General features: G+C 38.3%; 1 long non-coding RNA gene across 1 annotated transcript in view; it reads right to left on the bottom strand.

Moving 5' to 3' along the window:
- LOC150087092 (uncharacterized) overlaps positions 1–19,577 on the bottom strand; it is a 269,420-nt gene extending 249,843 nt beyond the window's left edge. Inside the window, exon 1 of the long non-coding RNA XR_016546870.1 lies at positions 19,343–19,577. This is a non-coding gene — a long non-coding RNA (uncharacterized LOC150087092). The remainder of the gene's footprint in view (positions 1–19,342) is intronic.
- Positions 19,578–24,543: the final 4,966 nt, after the last annotated feature.

The raw sequence follows: 24,543 nt of genomic DNA, 5'->3' as shown, positions 1-24,543 counted from the left end.
CCCTTGTAAAATCCGAATTGGTGAGTTGAAAATGATTCCTGATTATTAAATAAATCAACTCGGAAACTTTGACTTGGTCTGATACTGTTAATAGTATTCTTGATGGCTTGTTTCCTGTCGATGACTGTTCCTCTGATAACAACTTTCAATCATCTGTTCGCAAAATTAATTCTGAATATTCTACCAGCTTGGAAACAGACCTTTTCACATTATCTGAGTTGCAAGCAGCACTGAAAAAAAAAAAAAAAAAAAAAACTCAGCTTATCTAAGTATCCTGGACCGGATTTGATCAAAAATGTTGTAATAAAGAAGTTCCCTAATGTTCTATTAAATTTGTTAACTGTTAAATGTCTGATAATTGGTGTTTTCCCGCGTTTGTGGAAAACGGCCCTGGTGAAGCTCATTGAAAAACCAGACAAGCCACCTGCACATCCAAAATCTTTCCGTCCTATTTGCCTTCTTCCAAACTTAGGCAAGCTATTTATCATAAAATGACAGAGTAAGAAATAAAGAATTAGCAATATTTTCAGCATATCCACGTGAAAGGCATTCCGCGGGCCAAGTGAGAGAAGTTCGTGGGCCGGGTACGACCCGCGAGTTATCCATCTCTAATTTAAATTATACACCTACTTGATTGTGAGAAAAGGAAAAGCCCCCTCTCACTGATTCGCTCGCACGCTTTTTCGCCCTATTTCTGTTACACGGGATAAGTAAAAAGGAAAAATAAAAATTGGTTGCGGCCTAATCCAAGATAAAACGTGGTATGCGCTCTCCTTCGCCTCCGCTATTACCTATTTGCGTATCAGTTTTGTAAGGCAAACTGCGTTTGTCCTTCACTCTGCCAATCAGTGGCCAGCAGAAGTAAATACTGTAGTACGTACTCTCCCAAGAAGCACGTGTTCGAAATGGCAGCCGCACAACTACGCAGTTTTTGTGCCGTTCCAGCAGCCAGCAGGTGGGTCCGACGATAAACATAACCAAGCCAGTTATATTTCAGCCTCTCTAATTATACCCGGCTGTAGGTTCGGTAACTGTCCTTGGTCTGGACATATATTTAGCTACAGATATTCTGGGGACCTACTGTTATAGCTGGATTTCTTCGTGTTTATATATGGGTGTTTAAGATCACGTTTGTCATTCATAGCGGGGGGATCCTCCGCCACATAATGGCTTTACTTCCCCCTCCCTCATTACTCAAATGCTTCCAGTGTCACGGAGCTATTAGAGACATTGCATTTTCAACTTGAAAAGAATTGCCGTTATATAGGACGCTCTAAGAAGTATTATTTCTTATAACTGGCTTCTAGCTAAACTATTAGATATGTACAGTGTATACAGTTTAGACAAACATAAAACTTAACTCTAAAAGCATTTTGGGTACAGCAGTAGTCGTCAAACGTTTTCTTTAATCGTAGGTCAATCTATATTTTCTAACCAAATATAACCGAACAATCCAAAATGTTAATAAAAAATAATTTTATTTGCTCCCTTCCACAGAATTAAAATTTGAATGTTTATACAAATTCCATTTGCTGATCACATCACACTACTTAAACATTTTCAAAACATTCACACCATTTTGCCCAATATAAAAAAAATTCCTTTTGATTTCAGTTATAATTACAATTTATGATCATAAAATATCTCCTGGCCCACAGCCGTCCCAGGGTGGTCCGTGTTTTGTAGATAAATAATGATAATATTAATAATAACAGGCCTCCCAAAGAATACTTACATGGAACTCCAGAAAGCCACGAACCTGTATACTTGTGGGTAGTAAGAGAGTTCTTTGACCAACAGTAACAACAATAATAATAGTAGTAACCGGACACAATCAACCAACCCATGCACTTCGTACCAGTATCCATCACAGAGCAGAAAAAAATCTCATAAAGGAGAAAAGGGTTTTGTTTTTATAATTATAATAATAATTGATTACTTATATTACTGTTACTAACTGATTACTTAGAATTTTCTGATGGCAACATCATAAGTTGGTCCTACTGTACAGAATTTAAAAACGAAATCAAAAACTGCTCCCTTTACCCTTGATGGTAGTTACACCTTTAAGAACATCATATATCAATACACTGTGATCACTGCCACCCACTGCTTCTTTTATCTGCAGATAACCAGATCAAGAGTGTTACTCCACAAAATCAACAAAATTTTGCTAGTCTGTGAGTGACCAACCCACAAGTTCCAGTCAATATCTGGGAAGTTAAAATACCCCACTGTAAGACATTCTGATTTACTGGCCCACTCTCTTTCTCTGTACAACTGTTCTTTGTATTCTTCAGAATCATTAAGCTTATACACACTCCTACTCTCATATTTGCTTTCCCAGTGCTTATGTCACGCCAAACTGACAATATTGCACTGGCCACCCATGTCAACTGGATGCACTGCCACAGATTTATATGCTTCTGAACTAAAAGCATCCCCCCCCCCAATTCTATCATGTCTGTCCTTTCCGTACACATTGCACTTCCCATATTGAAATTCTACATCCCTTATATCTGACTGGTACCACGTCTCTGATATTCCAACAATATCTGCATTTCATGTCTTGAAGCGCCACTTCAAATTTATTTACTACGTTACTTGCATTAGTGTACATACAAGTACACACGCACCTGTTCTTACTCTTAGTTACCCTAACACAGCCCATGTATTTACTTGTTTCATGATGTCGCACAGCACCTGGCTTTCAAGGCTACTTCTCGTTCCAATGGAAGCAGTCCAAGAATCACTTCTGCCTGCGGCTATTGTCAGTCTATTAGTCTGTGTATCACCCCACAAGCTAGCAGTTTTCCGACCCATCTAACTGCCTCTCTAGCATCAGAAAAAATTCCTGAACCCCTTTTGTTTAAGCGTATCCTATCCCTGTAAAACTAGTCCCTCCTTTTAACAAGCACAGACCACGCTGGGAAAAATTCTACCATATGAGCCTTGCACAATCTCTCCAAAGCCGAATTGATTGACATCATATATTATTCCCTCCTATTCTGTCTGGGCAGAATTGCAGTCACTTTCACATTTAACCCTAACTCGTGTACAACAATATCTATCCACAACGTCTTTATCTTTTGTCCCTCGCAAACATACCCTGGTCCTATTCCACCGATCCTTTTTGCTCAGTATATTTTCCGATATTTGCCAATAGCACTTTTTTTAGCCCAATGAAGTGTAATTTTTTTTTCTCCATCGAAGATAAAAACACAATATTGTAAAGTAGTTTTGCGGAACGATGGAAGGTACAGCAAAATTTTGGTGATAGCTATACAGTTTCTGAATGGAGAACACGTGGCGGGTGGATGTAACGCCATCCTGACGCGATGATATGGTTGCCAAACAGTAACTTCCAGAAAGTCTGAAACTGGGGTGATTAACTTTTCCCTAATTTCAGACCAGAATGATTTTACGATAAGACGCACCTGACAGGACTACCTGATTGGACTTTACTGGCTGCACTTACCTGACGATACGAACTTGCCTTCTCCTTCCATGGACACCAAATATGAAGGATGCGGAAAGGTCAAGGAATGACCACCGCATATTCCGGAGCAATATGGCCTTAGTTGCTAATGCTCCTAAAAACCAAACAACAAAAACAACATCCTTCCATGGATCGGAGCTTTTATTTTCTGTTTATCCACATCTCCTAAAGGGGCAGAAATTATGGCCTCACGAGGCGAACTCTTTTGCTGGTATTTGCAGGATTTGGTTGTCCTGTGGTACGGGATTGCTGGCACTCACTGCTTTCTCCATGTGGGTGCGGGATGGTTTAATTTTAATTTTATTTTATATATACTTTTTTATTTTATCTATCTTATTTTACTTTTTCTTATGCAGTATATACATTTATTATTATTATTATTTTTTTATTTTACGAATTTATTTATCTAATTCTCTTTCCTACCCAGTAGCGGATTAAGATCGGTTGAGGCCCAGGGCGCAGAAGAAAATATTGGGCCCCTTAAAAAAAAGAGAAAGACAGGGAAAATAAAAATACATGTTAACCATTTTTTAAAATAAATAAAAAATATGATGTACTATTAATGTTTTATTTCCAATAAAATTTGAATATAATATATGTATAATATAATTAATAATATCATAATAATAATCACAAAGTTTTGAACTAATAGTTGAACATATTAGTTCAATTAATTTGTTGGGGTTTTGCGTGGGCTCTTCAGAAGTCGGGGCCCAGGGAGCGCGCCCGGGGCGCCCGCCGTTAAATCCGCCTCTGTTCCTACCTTATTCGTTTTTTCTTTCTTTCTTTCTTTTTTTTTTTTTTTTGCTGGCACCCAAGGACTTTCATTACTGTTTGTGGGTGCGGGATTTATTTTTTCCTGACCTCTTGCCCTTCGCTCGAGGCGGGATTTTGCTAGTGTCTGGGTTTGGGCTCCACAGGTACGGGATCGTGGCATCCCCTAGTTTGCACTTAGCCAGTAGACTTTGGATGTTTTTATTTTGTTATGTTAATTATTTCTTCATTTATTTTTGCTATTTTCATTTATTTTATTTCTTTTCTTTATTCTGTTTGGATGATCCCAAACTCATTTTGAACATTCAATAGGAGCTTGTCGAGGTCCGCCACAGTACATGCGCAGTGGCCCACCTCCCGTGGTGTAGACGGACATTGGGCAGGCTTTCCAGGTGATCACCTGCCAGGTAACAAAAAGGACAGAAACAACTAAAAAACGGACACTGCACAAACATAACATTACACACATTTCTGGCCTTTTACAGAGTTCTGCTTCAAAGGTGGAGGTAAATTGACGTTCAGGTGCCGTCCTACATAAGATGCTATACATGTCTACATATAAACTACCCACTCAAAACATTATGACCATCTCAGTGTTTTAGGAATCTCCCGTTCGTCCCCGCCTGTTGGCATTCGTGAGGACCGGTAAATATGATACTGCAGGATTGTGGCATGCGGTCCATACGAAGTACCCAACAAGCATCTCTTTTTCGAAGTCCATCTGATGGACTTCGAAAAAGAGACGCTTGTCGGGTACAGATTGAAGTGTGGCAGTATTATGGACATTTCGATTTGTGGGAGGTGACGTATAGGTTTACGCTATTTTATTTTCCTATAACCTCAGTATTGCGGACAGTGGCAACTGTTGCCTATATGTTAAGATAACAGGTTCCTCATGCACCAATTACCACACCTGACTTCACTGGTGATCATAAAATTTTCCAGGAGGTGAAGGTTTTCCCTTACAAAGTATGTATAGGTAAGATGTCTTTATCTGATGAACGAATTGAGTACACAACGTTATACTATTTATTATTTCTTATATTTTATATTATATTATATTTTTCTCTGGTTTGCAAAATATAAGGACCAGTCTGGTTCACCTGTAGCTTCTCATAGAAGTGGCCTGGATATGGGAAAAGCATACCAAAGGAACCTCGTGAGGTACAGAAATGATGAATGAAACAACACCGACACAACAACGGAAACAAAACGGTACAGAGGGACTTTATTCAAAAATTGCACTGCCAAAGATGGAACAAAGGGAAGAGGTGGTCCTCAGTAGGAGATAAGGCCATCCCTAATGTCGATGCAGGCCTGTCCGCCTGTCCATACTCAGAACAATGTTGTTGATAAGTTCTTGCGGTAACATCGTCCATTCCTCTGTCAGCGCCATCTTCAGCTGGTGAACATTTTCTGGTGGGTGTGGATGTGCCGCTAGGCGTCTCCCCAGAGCGTGCCACATGTGTTCGATGGCATTTAGATCCCGAGAACGGGCAGGCCAATCCATACGAGCAATGTCCTCATTTTCCAAAAGCATATCAACAGCTGCAATGTGATGGGGTGTGGCGTTCTCATCCATAAACACGAACTCGGGGCCAATTGCACCTCGGAACAGACGCACATGGGGAAGGATTACCTCAGTACAGTAGCGTGCACCGGTTACACTACCGCTTTCCAGTATCTGGAGTTGTGTACGTCCATCCAAGATAACGCTTCCCCAGAGGAGAACACCTCGACCTCCATATCGATCCCTTTCAGTGATGTTTGCGGGGTGATACCGTGTGCCAACCCTCGCCAGATTACTGACGTCCAGAATCGCTGCTGAGACTGAATCTGCTCTCATCAGTAAAGAGTACCTAAAGTAAAGATTTTGTGGTTGAACCTTTAAAAATAGTGTTGGTCCTTAAGTTTTGCATACCAGTGCACTATATACATAAATAGCATTCATTCTAAATTAAATTATTCGTCTCCTTTATTTAATTTTTAAATGACATCTTTCACCTGCTTTACATCACTAAAAGAATCTCTTAATTCAATTTACAATACAAATTAAATATTAATCAAACTCAATATTTCGTCTCATTTCCTTTACTAAAATTTCTTAAACATCTTAATTCAAACAAATTTGCTAATTCAATAATTTCTAACTCAATATTTTGCCTTCTTTCCTCACAAAAAACTCTCTGTATTCAGACAACAATGTAAATCAAGTACAAATAGAAATCCATATTTAATTCTGCGAGTAACTTCCATCAATTATATATTTAAAACTTTCATCAGACGTATTTACTAACATAGGTAGTAATTTTTTAAACCCTTTTTTCTTTGTTTTTGTTTTTTAATAGGGTTTTAGGATCATGCGACTTACGCCATATTGCTTCTTGCATATTGTCTGTAAATTGTGTGTGTTCTGCGGCCGATTTTCTGTTTGCAGGACGAAAAACCCAAGTTTCCGGGAGAAAAAACCGTGCTACCTTCGCCTGAGACCGACTAACTCAGCCACGTTGTGAAAAAGGCCCATAAAAATTACGTCATCGACGAGACTCAACTCAGGTCTTTCCCACCTGGTGTAGGGAGGACGGCAATTCTACCACCTGTGCTATCCACGAGGGTTTTTAAACCCTTCAATTCTAACTAGCTAGATAAATTAAATTCCTTCCTATTTAACATATAGCAACTATTTGCTCTGCACATTATTCTTTCTCTATTTCTTAATTAAACCTGTATGATGGTTCATGAGCAATTAGCAATCCGTAAATGGCAAATCTGATGATTTACATTTAATTTCTTTACGTGGTCTTCAATCAGCGGATCCGTCCCCATTTTACAAGAAATTCTTGCCTCCGAACATTCCTGGTTGTTCTTTCAATTACGGAGGCGACTCTCTGGCAATATTCGCAGAATCTTCTGCCTAGAAGAATTTGAATTTTTCTTCCTCATATTCATAACGAAGATCACTTTGTGTAAAGGCTAATTCGAGATATTGGGATATAATATTTTCCCAACTAACTCTCCTTTCCTTTCAGGACGGTATTCAGCACTTATCTACCTTTCGTCCAGAACTGGAAACTACATCACTCTCCCCACTCTTTCTTCTCTCCCCCAGATTTCAGCACACCTCACATCACTTTTCGCTTGCCTCTCCCTCCTGATTGATAGGAAAATTGAGGGAATCAATTTTCCTATCTCAGCCTCAGTAATTATAATTTAACCCAATCACGGTGTTATTTCTCCAAACTCCCATTCCCATACGACAGCAATTTTAACGTATTTTAACTCTTTGTTCCCTACTCAACGGACTTCTTTCATCTGTTTTCCTACGGACCTCCCGCTGATGGCGTCTTTGAAACCGCTAAAGTCCGATGCCATACCCGAAACACCTTAAACGGAGGGTACTAAATTAGTGGTGTATGCTACACATTAATATGTCCTGCTGCCGAACCATATTAAGTGCCTTTCAGGAACAAAGGTATCTTGAAACAGACAAGTAACAAGATTTTGAGAGAATCGCTTCCTCTGAAACCTTTTCACGAGTATGAATAACGCCAGACAAACCGAAACTCTCAAATTCAACTCTTTTAATCTAAAACGACGTGTCCAAGAAAGCCATCACACAGGATTTACAAAAATCTACGAGACTATGGAATCTCTATTGAAGACATTAAAAAAGAAATTACGTATGGTTTTAGTCCTCATCTAAAGCCAGGACGACAAACTAGGTCATTGGCTTTCTTCTGGTATCTTGTCAAGTTTTCTTAAAAATGATAGAATTTATTTGGTTGTTGTTATTTGGTTTTTAGGAGCATTAGCAACTAAGGCCATATTGCTCCGGGGATATGCGGTGGTCATTCCTTGACCTTTCCACATCCTCCGTATTTGGTGGGCACGGGCTCGAACCCCGGTCTAATCAATAAGCGTGTGCTATGCACTGCTGCTCCTGCCCACCTGGCTACGGAGGCGCCTGAATTTATTTGGGTTTTAATTCACACAAGTTTCGAAAATTTACTGTAGTAACCAAATGTTTCAAATTCCTATGCTTTGGATATTCCAGTCAGCACTGCTCATATAAAACAGTGTGGACATTGTACTCGTTGTGGTCACTGTCCATATAAAAATGGAGATCCAAAATGCATAAATTGCAAGAGGCGAAATAAGAATCATTCCGTTCGCGATTCTCACTGTTAGAATATCTTCGGGCTTTAAAGATTTCTCGTACGAAGATACTCCATGGATAACTCAAACCTAGCAAACTCCTTTTCCCAAGATAAAAATAATATCTGTCTTACACTCCGTCACAATCATGCAGATCAAAGCACAACGCTCTAGAAGCGTTGCGAATGTGATCGGGCTCTTTGCAACTGAAAACTTATTTGACATTACATGCATTTAGGAACCTTATGTCTCTCAGCACTTTTACGAACAGTCTTCCAAAGTTACTGATATTCCATGACCTGAAAAATCGTTCAGTTTTCTGAAACAGATCATAAATCTGCCAACATCATGTTCAAAGACAAGCTTGATATTAATATTATGACAGATATTAATTTATGACAAAGATATCTAGGTGTTTGCTACTTTATACCCCACAAATTTAATAATTATAGCTGACTCTAACTAAAAATATTTCTTATGGTTCAGCAGTGTCTTGGACAGCAAAGGTAGGATTTTCGAAGAATTTTTATTCACCTATAATCTAAAATTGCATAACTTTCCCAACTAACCGTATGGCTTTTCAAACGTCCATGGAAAATCAAACATTGATTTAACCATTTCAACGCCCGCCATTTCTTCAAGGATTTCTGATTGGACCACACATATTGACTACACAAACAGTGACCACCGAGCAGTCACCTTTAAGGTATCTCTCATTTGAACTACTTCTACTGGTCCCCCTCCTCCACAAAATCTTAGATCCATGCCTCAGAATATGCATTTTATGTACCGGCTGCCTTACAGAACGCTCTGCTAAGAAGAAAATTAGCAAGCCTACTACAGTTCCATGGTGGAGAGATGAACTTTCCACTCGGAGCAAAAAATTCCAAAAAGCACGCAGAGACTTTCAACAGAGAAGGGCCTGGCCAGAACAAGAGGTCACCAGACTAAAAAATATCTATAAAGAACTCCGAAAAGGATAATATTTAGTTAAATCGAAAGGAAATTCTAATTCCTACGGTCTATTATATAAAATTAGCAAAAATAAGTTTCACTCTCATTAACTGTGCAACGCTAGTCAACAACGACACAAAAACCACTAAGTGGAATATTTCAGTTAATCCCATGATGGAATGGATCGCCTGCTTCCCCTAGATGATTTCACTACAGAAACTCTAGCGCAATTATCTATTTAGGAATTGCAACTCAACCTACCACTCCTCATATGAAACGGACCTCTTCACTCTTCTGGAGTTAAAATTGACCCTAAACAAAATAAATATTTATAAAATGTCCAGGTATAAATCTTGTGGAAAATGCTGCAATTCTCAAATTTGCTGAAATCTTTGCAGAAATATTTTTATAACAAATGTCTTATTGGGGGGATTTTTTCTAATCTCTGCAAGACAGTTTTGATCAAAATTAGTTACAATTCTGACAAAAATAAATCTGATCCCAAAGCATACAGGCCCTGGGCGTTACCAGATTTCTTTGGTAAAAGCCCAAAATATCAACACTTTTCACTTTATTTTCGACTTTTACTGTTCTGGCACGGTGAATCCTAATATTTGCAAGTTCGTTTTGGCAATTATAAAAATCAATAATTCAAAATAAGTAAAGTTATTTATATATTTATGGTTTTGTTGTTGTTGCTGCTGCTGCTGTTAAGGAAAGTTTCCTTCACAAATTGTAGTGTAGAAACAGAAACATAGAAATCACAGAAACATAATATGTTACCCAGGTAAGACAGATAGCAGATATACCCCTCCCCTCCAAGCCCTTGTTTAAAATCGAAAAAGTGAATGAAGCAGAAAGTTATCATTTCTTCATTTTCTCATTGTTCGATCATCTCTTGTCCAAATTTTAAACAAGGTGATAGGGAGATATATATCTTCTATCCCTGCAAGTTGTCTGGGAAAACATATTCACTATATTCTAAATATATTGAATACCCCTCATACCAGTTTAAAAATCGGAAAAGCGAATGAACCAGGAAATTATCATTGCTTCACTCTTCGCACTGTTATTAATCTTTTGAGGATGTAGTATCCAAGGGAATCAACTTTAACAATGAGCTATGAGGCATACGTCTCTTTCTGGAGGACAAGAATTCAAATATGCACATGAAAATATTTCATAAGAATTGTTCGTGCATATCATCTAACATGATATGTAATTCGAAGCGCCATGGAAGCTTACTAGGTAGCAACAAATAAGGTATATTAAATCATATCTCTTTATGGTTTATGTTTCTATAATGCACTAAAACTTGCAAAGAAAACTTTTTTAAAAAATAATAAATTACTACATATTTTGAATTGTTGGTTTTTAAAAATCACCTTCTTCATCCTTTTACCAAAACGAACTTTATCAAAGCCTTTTATATAAAAGTCCGAAATAAAGTGAAAAATATGTTCATATTTCGGACTTTTACCAGCACAAACTGATAAATCTCATCTTGGTGTGTGTGTGTGTGTGTTTTTCACGAGATGCCGAGACAGAGATACTGATCCACATATATTTGATCGCAATCCACAGTTGGCCCAGGACTGAGGGGTAGCGGATCCCTGCCATGAATAGCTCATTCTGCTTAATCCCACAATTCCTAAATAATCGGTGCCTTGTACTAGGGGCATTCGATAGATTATCTACCTACCTATGAAGGAAATGAGATAGAGGCAAAAGTCTGTTTTTATTTTTCAGTGTAACTCCCATGAACTTCAATACACTTGTTCCATTTTGTGGGCAATGAGTAATTACCAGACAAATAAAATTCTTTGTCCTGTCCATCAAAGAACGCAGAAACAGCAGACTTGAGTTCATTATCATCAGCAAAGCGACGTCCACATACGTTTTTCTTGAGGTCTAAACCGGAAATAGTCACAGGGGGGGCCAGATCCGGCCTGTAATGGAGGATGGATAAATTCTGTAAAGTCACAGTCTCTCAAAGCAGCAGCAATAACATATGACCTCCACTGGTGTGTTTTCTTGAAGAAGCAGCACACCTCTGGAAAGTTTGTCCTGTTTTTCCTTTATGACATCCCTTATGTACAGTAGGGATGCATATGACTCCCCAGTGACTATCTGCTTGTGTTCCAAGTAGTGAATGTACAAAATTCCCTCAGCACCCCAAAAAATGGTTTCCATAATCGTGCCAGCTGAAGCTTGTTTTTTAAATTTTTTTTGGTGAGGGAGAACCTTGTGCTTCCATTTCATTGATTCTTGCTTGATCTGAAGATCTCAGTGATGAATCCATGTTTCATCACCCATACAATTCTGGAGATGAAAGTTTCAGAATCCCTTCCATAAAACTCTAAATTCTCCTCACAACACCGTACTCTGAATTACTTCAGCACAGTGGTCAGAAATCTGGGGACCCACCTTACACTGACCTTAGTCATCCCCAAATGTTCATGGAGGATGATTATAAATGTTCCCTCAGATACGTCATATTCCCTAGAGATTTGGGACATCTTTACAGTGGGTCATTCAGCACAAGGGTTTCCACAGCTTGGCACATTTCTGGAGTGGTAGCTGTCACAAGCCTTCCTGGACATGGATCATCTTCGATGGACTCTCTACCCCACTTGAATTGTTTTGACCAGAATTTCGTCTGGTATGCTGAAGGTGCACTGTTGCAATGCACAGCTACCATCTTTTCATGAATGGCTTTTGTCCCAATTCCTTGTTTGGTGAGAAACTTGATCACTGAAGAACGCTGCAATTTCAGCAAATCCATAATTTGATACGGGTGTCTCCCTTCTTTCTGTTACAACAGCACAACCTAAAAACATAGTGGGATCAAAATTAACGTGATCTAACATGAGATATGTAGGAACATGATAAATCTTGAATCATTGAAATATAGCTATGGGAAGTACCTTAGGTAGATAATTTATTGAATGCCCCTCTTAACATAGTGCATAGTGATTAAAGAAGGCAGTCCCAGCCAGTTTTCCTGGAAACCCGACCGTCTCTTGAAATACTGTACATGTAATTTCTAGCATAACATATACTACCACTCGGTTATCATTCCTGGCACAGGGGGATCGTCTGTCTGCGTACGGATGATATCAAATACAACATCAGTCGCTTGCCAGCGTACTGATAACGTCATACACAGCATCACCATAATACCCCCAATTTGGAGGGTATGTCAGTTCATAAGCTCATATATCAATGAAACAGCAAATACAGCATCACTTAATATTCCCAATTTGGAGGATATGTCAGTTCATATATATATCAATGAAACCATTATTTCGCACTAAATCTGATCATGGGACTACTGGTCTTGATTAGAGGATAAGTGTTTTTCACGAGGAAATATTTAACTGTTTCAGCTCACCACAGAAAGTCGACTTTGCATTCACTACATAAAATGGAAGTGAATGCTACCAAATGGATAAAGTGAGAGCAACAGGGAATTCACCTGGTCGGCAACAACGTTCAAATAGGCTGTAGTATACAGATGTCGACACGCCGGCAACAGTGGTGTAACATATGCGATGAAAACACTCCCCATTCCATCACATCTCAGTCACCAGAAGAGTTGACACCAGACATGATTAATCCACTGATTTATGCTGTTGTGGATGTATCCTGGTCCTGCTGTCAGCATGGAACAAATTGGAACCGGAATTTTGTAGAATCAGGCACTGAAAAGTCGGATATTTGAGTGGGAAAATCCATTCCCCAAATATCCAGAGTCGACATTCCTCAGCCTATATCGGCTAACTAGAGCCTCGAGGCTCTAGTTACCCGATATCAGGCAGAGGAAGTAGGTGATTTCCCCTGTGGGTAATTTCGCGTTTTCCAGAACGGACAACTTTCAAATCTGCCTGACATACAGACAAATATATCAGAAAATATATGAATGAAAACATTTCAAAAATTTAAAAGCATCACAACGTCAGCGTGCCACCTGGTGGTGTGCGTTCATAAAAGGTTGCCGATGTTTGTTCTAGACACTTCTGCGAATTAACACTCCAAAAGTGTGGTAATATACGTGATGGACGGCATCGCGTATAGTCATCAGCACGTCACCCGAAAATCATACAGACGCCGTGCTAAACTCACTTAGATCACGATCTTTAACTGGCTACTAAGTCTTATCACTTAGTAGCCAGTTAAAGTCATATCAGCTTTACTACTACTAATTATATCAGCCCACTGAGTAGCAATTGGATCGCAAATAAATTTGCAAGGGTAACTGAATCCGAAATAATCGGTAAAATGAAAGAAAAACTCGTAAATATGGCAAAAACGTAAATTTACTTTTATAAATATTATTCATATTAATAAAAGTACAGAAAAATCTGATATAAAATTTGTGTACCTGTTAAGTTTTGAAAAAGATAAAACAACAACGTTCGCTTTTATCCTTTGGTTTTTCCTTCATGCCAATGCTAAATTTCGAAGCATCGTCTGTCAGCAAAAGCGGTATTTCTTTTATTTCCATGTAGTCTAGTAGAGACTCGTTAAAGTTCACACTTTAGCATCTTTTTCATATTTATTTGATGAGCCGAAGTTTTTAAAGATTGTTTCTACTGATTGTTCAGTAGAAAAAATCCTTTTCTGTTTAAAAATAATAGACACATACGGACACAAATTAAACGTAAAAAAAAAAAAAATCGAAGAAAATAAAGAAGCCGTAGCCGACAGGTCAAACGCGAGGGTATATTTGTGGATGCGTTTTGGTTAACCGCGGTTCAGGTCTACCTGACTGCTAAATACGGTGATATTCTTGCATTCTTTGTCTTAAGAACTCCTCTAACGTTATGTGGTCGTCCTGGAGTGCTAACAGAAATTTTTATTTTAAATGTTAAAATTAACGTTGCAGTAGTAAAACTGAAGGATTACTGATGGTGACCATATTGTACAGTAGGCAGAAAGGAAAAGTGGGAATGAGGTTTCTACGAAATTCAAGAATCTAATCTACAGAAACGTTGCAAAATGTAAACAAACAAAAATAACCAGTAATGAATTTATTTTCATTAGCTGACTTAGACTTCCGCAACAACGCAGACCTAGATTAATCCTCAACGCTTTCTAATCCATATAGACGGATGAGAAATAATCTTCTCTCTTACAGGAAGGATCCTGAAACTAGCTGTCAACCTCCGAGACATAGCGATTCCAGTTCCAATTAGTGCTGCTGATGAAACAAAAATCAGTTTTTTTGTGCGTGAATATTGTAGAGTGATGAATCACTGATTCAAGCGTATGCCAAAATGCAGAAATTTATATGTAATATAGGAGGTGTGGCATTAAAGTTCCCAGACTGTTGCGGTCACGTTAGATGTGTTTAAAAATAAACGGAAGCGATACGTTGTAGTTGAAAATTCCTCCAACAGATGGTGGTACAGAAATTGTCCAGTAGTTTGACAGGTTGCAAATGACAAACCAGTTTTATTAGTACGTTAACGTTGCATGTCACAGTTTTGCAATTGCAACGGGACAACGAAGGAATATTATATATTAATGAACTGATAGACACTACACTGCACTATTATATCATGTGGTATATTAAGTAACTTATTATCGAAATGATAAAATTTAAAGGAATTGAACCGCCTGAATACAAAACACTTAAACTATTTATGGCTACCTTTTGGGAACTCGCTGTTTCCTGTCTTCAGGCCTGCTAACATGGTCCGTAATGGGGTCTCTCGTTCTGGTTGGGGAAAACGACAGTCATCCCCAACCGGACCAAGCAAAAAAGTGTCATAATGCGAAGACTTCATGCAGACTTGTCAAGACAATCCTAATTTCCTCAACTGCATTGTCACTGGAGATGACAATACGACCCAGAGACGAAGCATCAAAGCGTGCAGTGGACTTCAAAATAATCACCAAGGCCCAAAAAGTCCAGGATCAAGACGAGGCTGGCCATGTTTTTCGTAAAACAGGGTATGATTGACAAGGAATTTTACCTGAAGGATAGAGAGTCAATGCTGCGTTCTACCTACAGGTGCTTTAAAGATTACTGAAACTCATTTCCCAGGTGAGATCGCAATTTCGTGAGAAAGGCAGCTGGTGCCTGCCCACTCCGTCACTTGTGAAAAGATATTTCTGAAGAAACACGGCATTGTACAGATCAACAACCAACGCTATTCTTCCGATCCAGCACCAGCAGACTTCTTCCTCTTTAGGTGAAATCTGACCTCAAAAGAAAGAGATTTCAGAATGTTGAAGACAAAGAAAAACGTAAGGGTCGAACCGAACATCATCTCTTTGGACACATTCGCTGATCCTTTTCTGAAACTTTTAGACCGTTGTAATAAGTGCATTCAATCAGGCGATGATTACTTAAATAATAAAAAAAACATTTACTGTATTTCACAGTCCCGCCAGCTTGAACCACGGTCCACTCAAACGCATGTGCATTACTTCAAACTTGGCAATAAAATATCGCATGATGCAACTGTGAGAAAACTGAATATGAACATTGGCATTACTGTTGCAGTCAGAATCGAAGTCCATCAAGTAATTAATGATAAATGAACGTTTCTAGTTTGGGTTATGTGAATTATGAATTATTCTATATTAATGGCAGACAAACTTTCCTACAGCAAAACTATGAAACCACTACGCCTGCCCAATATTAAAGCAGAGTGCCCTCTGCGTAAACGGGACATTGACACAAGTAGTGTCTGTGAATTACCGCATAATTGTCAGATAATACAGAAGAAATCCTGAACATTTCATAAAAGACCAAAAGATTTGTCACAAATGAGATTTTTTTCCGATTTAAGAGAATAAGGCAAATATTATACTGTGTGCCGGTATGAGAATTTCGAAATTGGAAACCTTGCTGGGGTTTTCAGGTAAAATTGAGTCTCGGGTGATAGATAAAGACTAATTTTGGTCAGTCCAATAAACAAATAATATCCAGCCAATGAATATCGGAAACAGCTCGTTGATGCTTCTACAGGGTAAGTGAAAGATAACAACACAGTATCTCAAAAGTTGCAGAACGCACGACTCGTCATTCGTTGTCACGGATGGGATATAACCGAACCGGGTTCAACTATTATCAACAAAAAACGACAATGAGTAGTGAAGGATTAGAAAAACATTGCCTGGTCTGGCATTTCCATCAGCATTAAACAGTAAAGAGCCGAATCCCGGTTCCTTACTGTTTCACTCTGATAGATGGACTACAAAATTGCGAAACAGCATGAGTCCGTGGACCTATTCTTCTAGAGAGCGTCAACAATGCAGGATGGTGGTGCGGCGTGTGTATTCGTGATACAGATTGAGCCACTTAATATTAGTGGTGCAACATTTCGATGTCACAGTCTTGTCTATACACTGCTTCCTTCTGACCAGGCGCATCCCTTCATAGCTACAGCATATCCATCTGCGAATGGGTTCCTCCAACAGGATAATGCATCATGTCACAGGCAAGAATTGTACAAAACAATTCCTGAATCATGAGAGTTTATTCAGCCTAATGTAGTGGCCTCCCAGTCCCAATCTCAATCCAATTGAGTATCCAATGTGCAAGAACTGTGGGAAGCAACTGAATCAGTATGGATCAGCATCGCTGTAGCAAGCTTCCCATTCCACAACGAATCCATGCTGTTCTATATATACCAATCATAGTATAAAGTACAGTAAAGTAACGACTATGGTATATTCACATCATAAAAAATACAAAAAGGAACAAACATATCCTTTTTGTAGAGAAATCATTGAGGGCTGACGTTAGTGAAGGAAAACTTTGAGAAAGCAGCCATGGACAAAATGGGAAAGGAATTTCCTGATGGTGTTATTTGTAATGCTTTTTTTCACTTAAGTACATCGAGACATATTCAGGGTATTGGGCTTCAAGAAGGGTACAATAAAGATTCTGAATTTATATTTCGGCTGCGGCAAATTGCATCAGAAGAGTACGTTATTGAAGTGTGTAAGCACTGTTAGTCAACAGTGCTTTTTTTTTTCAAAACAATGAACGTACTTCTGTTGCCTTTGCGAAATTACTTCGAAGGTTGCTAGATTGGACTCTTAAATATAAGGATTTGCTTCATCGTTTTCTTCTACGCTAAATGCCACAAATCCGAGTATATGGAAATTCATCCGAGCGAAGAATGAGGACAATTTAAACCGCTTGAAAGTGTGTAGTACTTAGCTGGCAAAGAACCATCTAGAAAGAAACTCACCAACATTCTAATTTCAGGTTGAAACAACTTTGCCAAGATTATGGGAGCAGGCACCTTTTAAATTATCTTAGAATTGCAGACGACCTTCAAATGCATGTGTAAGTCAATAAAGGCAAGGCTTCAAATTATTATTGGCAGATAAAAAAAAGTTTAAAATTATTATAAAAAAATAAAGATACCAAGGCGAGAAAATAAGAAAAAAAAATGTAAGTGGTAAAATAAAGAGACAAAAATAAAGCAGTAAACGAAATATGCAACATATATATCTAATGGCACATACAAAAAATTATATATAAAAAAATAAATTCGCTCCCAAATGAAATTGCAATTAAAATTCGCGTGTCCAATTTTCGGAGAGCACATGCAATTCAGGGTATGGTGTTTCAAGCTCTCATCACGGTTAAATACGTATTTAAAGGAACAACGAATTATTTCCCAGATAAAATATAATATTTCATATTAGGCCGAGAGAATAAATTTGTCCACCTATGTGTATATGTATTGAATGTGTCCTATGGTCGGTTTGTCTGTTTCACTGGACGAATAAACCTGAAAAAAAAAAACTTGCTATCCTCGCCTGAGATGGCGAACTAACTCTGAAACGGTTTCAGGCCCATAAATGTTCCCCGAGTCATTGACAGGATTCAAACCCAGAACTTTTCCACACGAATGAAGAGGTCGGTGATTATAACCATTATTCTACCAGCAAGGACTACTCCAGATAAAGTTAAAGTGTCATATTAGGCGACCAGAAAACTAATTCAATTCCCCCTGTATATTATATCCATAAATTGCATGTGTTCTCTGGTAGGTTTGTATTTTTACCTGGACGAAAATCCCTCGCTGTCCACGCCTGAGACCGACTAACTCAGCCACTGAGTGAAAAAAGCCCATAAAAGCTTAGGTCAAATCTGACCTAAGTCACCGAAAGGTGAACTTTTATTCTTTAACAGTTATATTAGCTTTCTTGGGCACATCCAAACAATCGCAATAAAATAGGATTTTTTTTTTTTTTTTTTTTTTGAACAATATGTACTGCGCCGGTGTAACATGCTAATGAGTTGAGATTTAAAATTTATTTTATGAATAGTTATTCATTTATTGTTATTGAATTCATTTATTGTCATTATGTTTATTATCCACGAATTATACAGCCTACTTTTAACGGCAATATTTCCTTGGCGATTTCAAAGACAGACGGAGCGAAATAGTGCGGCCAAAAATAAGAAAAACTTCCACTCCACTGCAGCCACACGGGCAGAGGAATTCCGGGCTTCATCATAACTCCAGTTGACACACCAAACAATAGTTAACAAAGGCATACGCGTATTTCGTAGCAGCTTAGGGCATAGTAGAGTCCCGATACGTTCCTTTGGGACCACAAGTACATTTTTGAATAAACATGCTTACGTAACGTTTACTACTTAATGCAAATTTGTGCACTAATTACAAAACTGCACGCAATGAAACTGAATATGCACTTTTTTCAATTCTGTCTCCAGTTTTCAGAAACTTTGAAGTAATAGAACGAAGCAATACTACTGTACTTCGTTCTAATACAGCAAATTATTTACTTCTATATAAGAGCTGCCGCGCACATTCTAATGCAAGTCACCTATTAATTAAGCTTCTAAACTAGCATTTTATATTATTTTCTCGATTATATGAAACGAGCAGTTCATTGCATAACAATCAGCAACTGAACCATTGTTAAGACGCACGCTTACAATTGTTAACCTTGACTTACCGTTCCCCTGGCAACCTGCTGTTAGCGATATAAAAGCACATGTGGCATCCTAGTAGTAAACATATCCTGTAACAGGTTTGCATTCGATGTGCACTGTTCATACACTGATCACTGCTAGCGACTTTGAGTGTCTAGAGCTAAGCTTTCTCGATCAAAACACATAAATTGTTCATCCGGGCAACTGGATGACTCATCCAACATTCCGACAGTCATTTAAGGTAAGTGAGCCACCAGCAGGACTGGTAGGTAGACTTGGTCATCGCCTTGCTATCCACACTGACTGAGCTTCTATCAATAGTACGTGATTCACTGCGCGAGTTTTAAGTTAGCTGCAACCATGCCTAGCGGTGACTGATTTTGCCATAGTAGAATGGCCTTTCAAAACACTTATAGGTTCGAAATAGAGAAAACTAGGAAGAAAAAAATTTGGAGCGAGTGAAACTTGTATTTACATGACGTACGATGAGAAAGAACAACTGCAATGCATCTAAATCCGACCATGAGTCACAGATAGTCATCTTCTGTAGGAGTAACTGAAAAACTATGAGTGAAAAGTCAAGTATGGAAAAGAAGAAAGAGCGATTTGCTGGAAAGTGAGCAACATAATCGAGAAAAAAATTCAGGCTTTTTAACATTCGATGTATTAGAAGCTTAGCTGGATGCGTATTCAAATTAAACAATGATTGATGTATGAAGAGTCCATAAAAAAAGATACTATTAATCGTGGATAGAAATAAGCGAGTAAAAATATGTTCATTCGTGTTTGAATTTGAATAGTGTGTGAGTTCGTGAATATTTAATTAATTAATAGGCAGCGACAAATTTCAACTAATGCCAGAAACCCTCAATAACTGACCACCATCATCTTTTATTTAAGGCATTTACTGCGTCTGCTACTGAAAGGTTCCTCCATCATTGCTCTTTGTATACATGTCCTTGCACATGCTCCAATGCCACTTTACAGTTGGCACCTAACCAACTATTCGGCGAAACTACTGAGAAATAACCTAGTGCAGTTTGGATGTTCTAACCAATCCAAGTCTCGGTTCAAGACCATAAGAAACGTACGTTACTTATTGTGGACAAGCGAATGATGTCCGAGTTGTCACTTTAAGCTTAAACAAACGCAACAATTCATACTTAAATACGTGAAAAATACAGTACATTCCTGGATGGATGTGTCTGTGTGTGTGGACGCGTACATGCAAGAAAAAGAGAGGGGTGAAAAGACAGCGAACATAATTATGCGCACGAATATAAAGCATAAAAACCAAAGAAGAACAAAGATCACATTAGCGTGCTTAACTTTTATGAAAAATTAAATTAATTATGAAAAATATACTTGTATTAGCTGTAAATAGAACAGTCCATAAAAAAATTTGTTTTACAAAATTCTGTAGGAGGTACATAATGTGTTCTGCCGCTAGCATATTCAACGTGTTTTACATTTAAGAGTCATCGGCAGGCGTTAAAAACGTTTTAATTTTCAAATATTAATAAAATTCATGGATAATAATATAACAATGTTTTTATTTTATTAATAATAATCACATATCGGTTACTGTGATGACTAAAGTAGGATATATCATTTTTACTTTGAAGAGTTCACGACTAAATATGCCATCTATAGTTGTTCCATTACGTGTAGTATTTATCGAAAGATCTGATGACATGTCAGAGTTGAAGAATGTTTTCATAAATGTGCACAACTCTTTTCCAGCCTCAGAGTTTAGTTGTAAACAAAAAAAAATTGCATTCAATCTGAAAACACCAAGTGACTTGAAACCAGATGCGTTTTCGAATTAACGCATTTTCCAGTTTCCGAAAGTTTTTTTGGTATCCTAATACACTGTATTTCTGTTTCTAAATTCCTTAGCTTTCCAACGATATGCTATACGTCCACATTATCCGTTTACTACGCGAGAAAATTTCCTTGATCACATGTTCATATTTTCCACTATCCTGGAAAAACTACTGCAATTTTCAGAGGTTTGAAAGTTTTCCCTCTAGTAAAGAGCAAAGATGAAGCTCCTTACTGGACCAAATTTCATTAAATTTGGTCCAATAGAATAAAAATTATTGTTGCCATCATACAGTATGATTGCAACAATACAAGTTACAATAATTCGCTTCTGGCGGATGCTGAAAATGACGTAACTTCCGTAACGCTTATCGCATGACGGTTTTTCGTTACAAAATTTTTGGAATAGCGCCAGTAAAAACGTTTTTAATATCAAAAATGATAAAGTAAGCTGTACTGATGTTGAATAAGAAATTAATTATATGCTCGCTTAATGTAACTAATTTTCGCGCTGTCCTAATGAAAGTCGGATATGATTAGTTTAGCTCAGGGACCCAAACTTTTATCTTTTATAGCCCCTTAATTTTTCATAAATTTTATTCGCCTACCAAATTTCCAGAACACGCACAAATAAACAGATTTGACATGAAATTTAGCTATGAATATACACATACTTCTATAAATTAATTTATACTTCAATACATATAATCTCAAAGAAATAAATATAAATAATAGAAATTAATAAAAATTGCTTCTTACTTGGATTAATGGGATGGTTTGTCCATATTTCATTAAAAAATAACTTCATGAAAACAACAAGAGTCCTCCCCCAAAAAAAACAAGTGTGCCCCCAGACCCAGAGGGGGAGCGCATCTCACACTTTTGAAGCCGCTGGTTTAGCAATTATTCTTTGCTCGTTCCTGCAACAAGTAAGAATCCGTAAAATAATGCTGTCATCAGTTGAGCGCAGTGGTAATCTTATTATTATTATTTTTTTAATCTTCTCGAAGAATATTTTACTCCGTTAACTTTTTTCTGCGAAATATATATCTCCCTTAATACATTTTCGAGATACCTGTTTATAAAACCAGTGGTTGGTTGTAGTGCTTTAGACGTATTAGCAATTTAGGTCATATGTCGCTGTATATAATGTCTGTAATTGCGTCAGTTCTGTGGTCGATTTGCTGTTTTCTGCACGAAAAACCAGAAAAGACAGTTTCCTGGAGAAATCCTCGCCTGAGATCGACTCAACCACATTGTATAAAAAAGGCCCATAAAAAAAAAGTACCACAGTGGTTATAATTACTGCGCTCCGCACATCGTTTAAAAAAGATCTGGGTTCGAACTTTAAGGACCTTTTTCACAATTCGGTTGAGTAAGCCAGTTTCATCCAGAAAAACAAGAAAACCTACACAAAGGTGAGTTTGGCTCTTAGAAATATGAAACATACTCTTCGTGAATGCTATACTTAATCACCTCCTCAACCACAGTTTTGGACACAGAACAAGTTACCTTAAAACAACTTTAAAAGATCAACCAACTTGCTCGAGACCTTGGCACGTAAGGAATATGCACTGTACAATGGGAACAGCGTCGCCTTCCTTGACATCCAGGCTGCATCCGATAGACTCTCAGTCAATAGCATTCCCAAAATTCTTCGGAATCATTTCCACATAACTTATTCACTTGAGTCACTTCTCGATATCCTCACGGCATTAAACAAAAAAGTTACAGATGACAAGACCTCCTACAGCAGTACCATAAATAGTGAATTCCCCGACTGTGAGTTACTGTCACTTGCTCTTTTCTGCCTCCCCGATCCCTTCATGCCCACGCATAGCGACTTCATTTCCTATGCAGATGAGTTCAAAATGTTTGTCTACTCCAAGAAGTGTACAAATGCACCTAAGGTCGCTAAGAACGCCACCGTGAAGATCTAGGCCAGGAGAAATTTCTTAAAACGATCTGATTGATCCTAAAACCAGCCAAGGCAGCACAAATCACTTTCATAAAGAGGAGGTCGAAGAATGACATCACGGGTCTCCCTTGAGGGCACAACATCAGAAGAATCCAGTGGCACCTCGACTTGGGGATAGTTTGGCATGACCTGAGAACAGCCCCTTGCCACTGCAAAAAGGAAAAATCTAGTGGCTCTATGGGGAGACAAACAGAAATTTAAGGGAACCTTCCACCCTTCACTTCTCATCCAACTGAGCTTAAATGTTTCCTAAGAGTCAATACTGTATCATCCGTTAGTTAAGCTGCTCCCTAGGAAGACCTTTCAGCATTTCAAAAACTATCCTCTACACTTCCATAGAATGGGCCTCTGGGGAGATTCTATTGATAAAGACAAACATCCTCAATCTAGCGAAGCTCATCTGGCATAAGGCTGGAGATACTCTCCGTGGTGGAAATCCTCACTCAGCCATCTACTCCGCGCAGATCCTTGTGGAAGAGCAATTTTCCATCCTTCCTATGTGGAATCCGGCTGAAGTCCCTCCAGAAGCTGTTCCCATACAACATGTCGAGATCTCTAACCAAAATGAAAACTTTACTCAATATCTTGTGATACATTGGTAACTTTAGTTTAATTTTTAAGAGCAAAGACTTGAAAAGTAATTCACTAGTTCTTGTTTTCGCAATTTTATTATTTAAATCTTAACTTTACTTTTCTTTTACTCAAATTATTGTTTCAACTGTAAAAGGTACGCATAACGTATCACAGAACGTCGTGACTGACGGGGAAATCATCACTGGCAATTCACCTGTGGATTGCAGCCTTTTTCCTTGTATTCAACTGTCGCATGTAAGCAGAACTTTCTCTAGCTGATGGCGATTCTTTTCTGTGTGCTAAAAGTAGGGAGAGCGATGACTTAAATTACAACTCGACGCACTGTTAGGAGAGACAGTCTCTAAGATCACGATTTGATGCCATACAGAAAATTAGAACTGGGGGCTCGATAGACACCCAAGGGTCTGATTCTATAGCAAGCGATGCTCTCCAAATTCTTGTCCCAGAATTGAATCTTTCAGTGCAGAATTCTTTGCTTCCATAAGAGGTAGTCTTACTGAGAGATTCAATTGCAAGGGAAACCAGAAATATAATCTGCAATAAAAATAGATGGAACAAAAACAGGGTATGTTTCCCAGGTGCATTTATATATTTCGTTTGAACAGAGGTGATGCAAGAGGTTTTTCTGGATCCATTTAAAGAGCCTTAAGGGTTCAGGGAAACTGATAATTCTGGGGGGGGGGGTCGGGGAGCCATTGGAATGGCGCAGGTTAGTGACATAGCCAAAATTACACGCACCCAAACAGCGTGTACTTCTGTCCGACCTGTAATTACCTCATGCACAGAAAGAAACATTCAAATAAGTTCAGAAACCACCAGCATACGCAT

This window comes from Mastigoproctus giganteus, chromosome 4 (assembly GCF_048544385.1).
Source record: "Mastigoproctus giganteus isolate SK-2022 chromosome 4, ASM4854438v1, whole genome shotgun sequence".
NCBI classification, from domain to species: Eukaryota; Metazoa; Arthropoda; class Arachnida; order Uropygi; family Thelyphonidae; genus Mastigoproctus; species Mastigoproctus giganteus.
The sequence above is the reverse complement of the archived record's forward strand: the minus strand, read 5'-3'. Positions and strand labels throughout refer to the sequence as shown.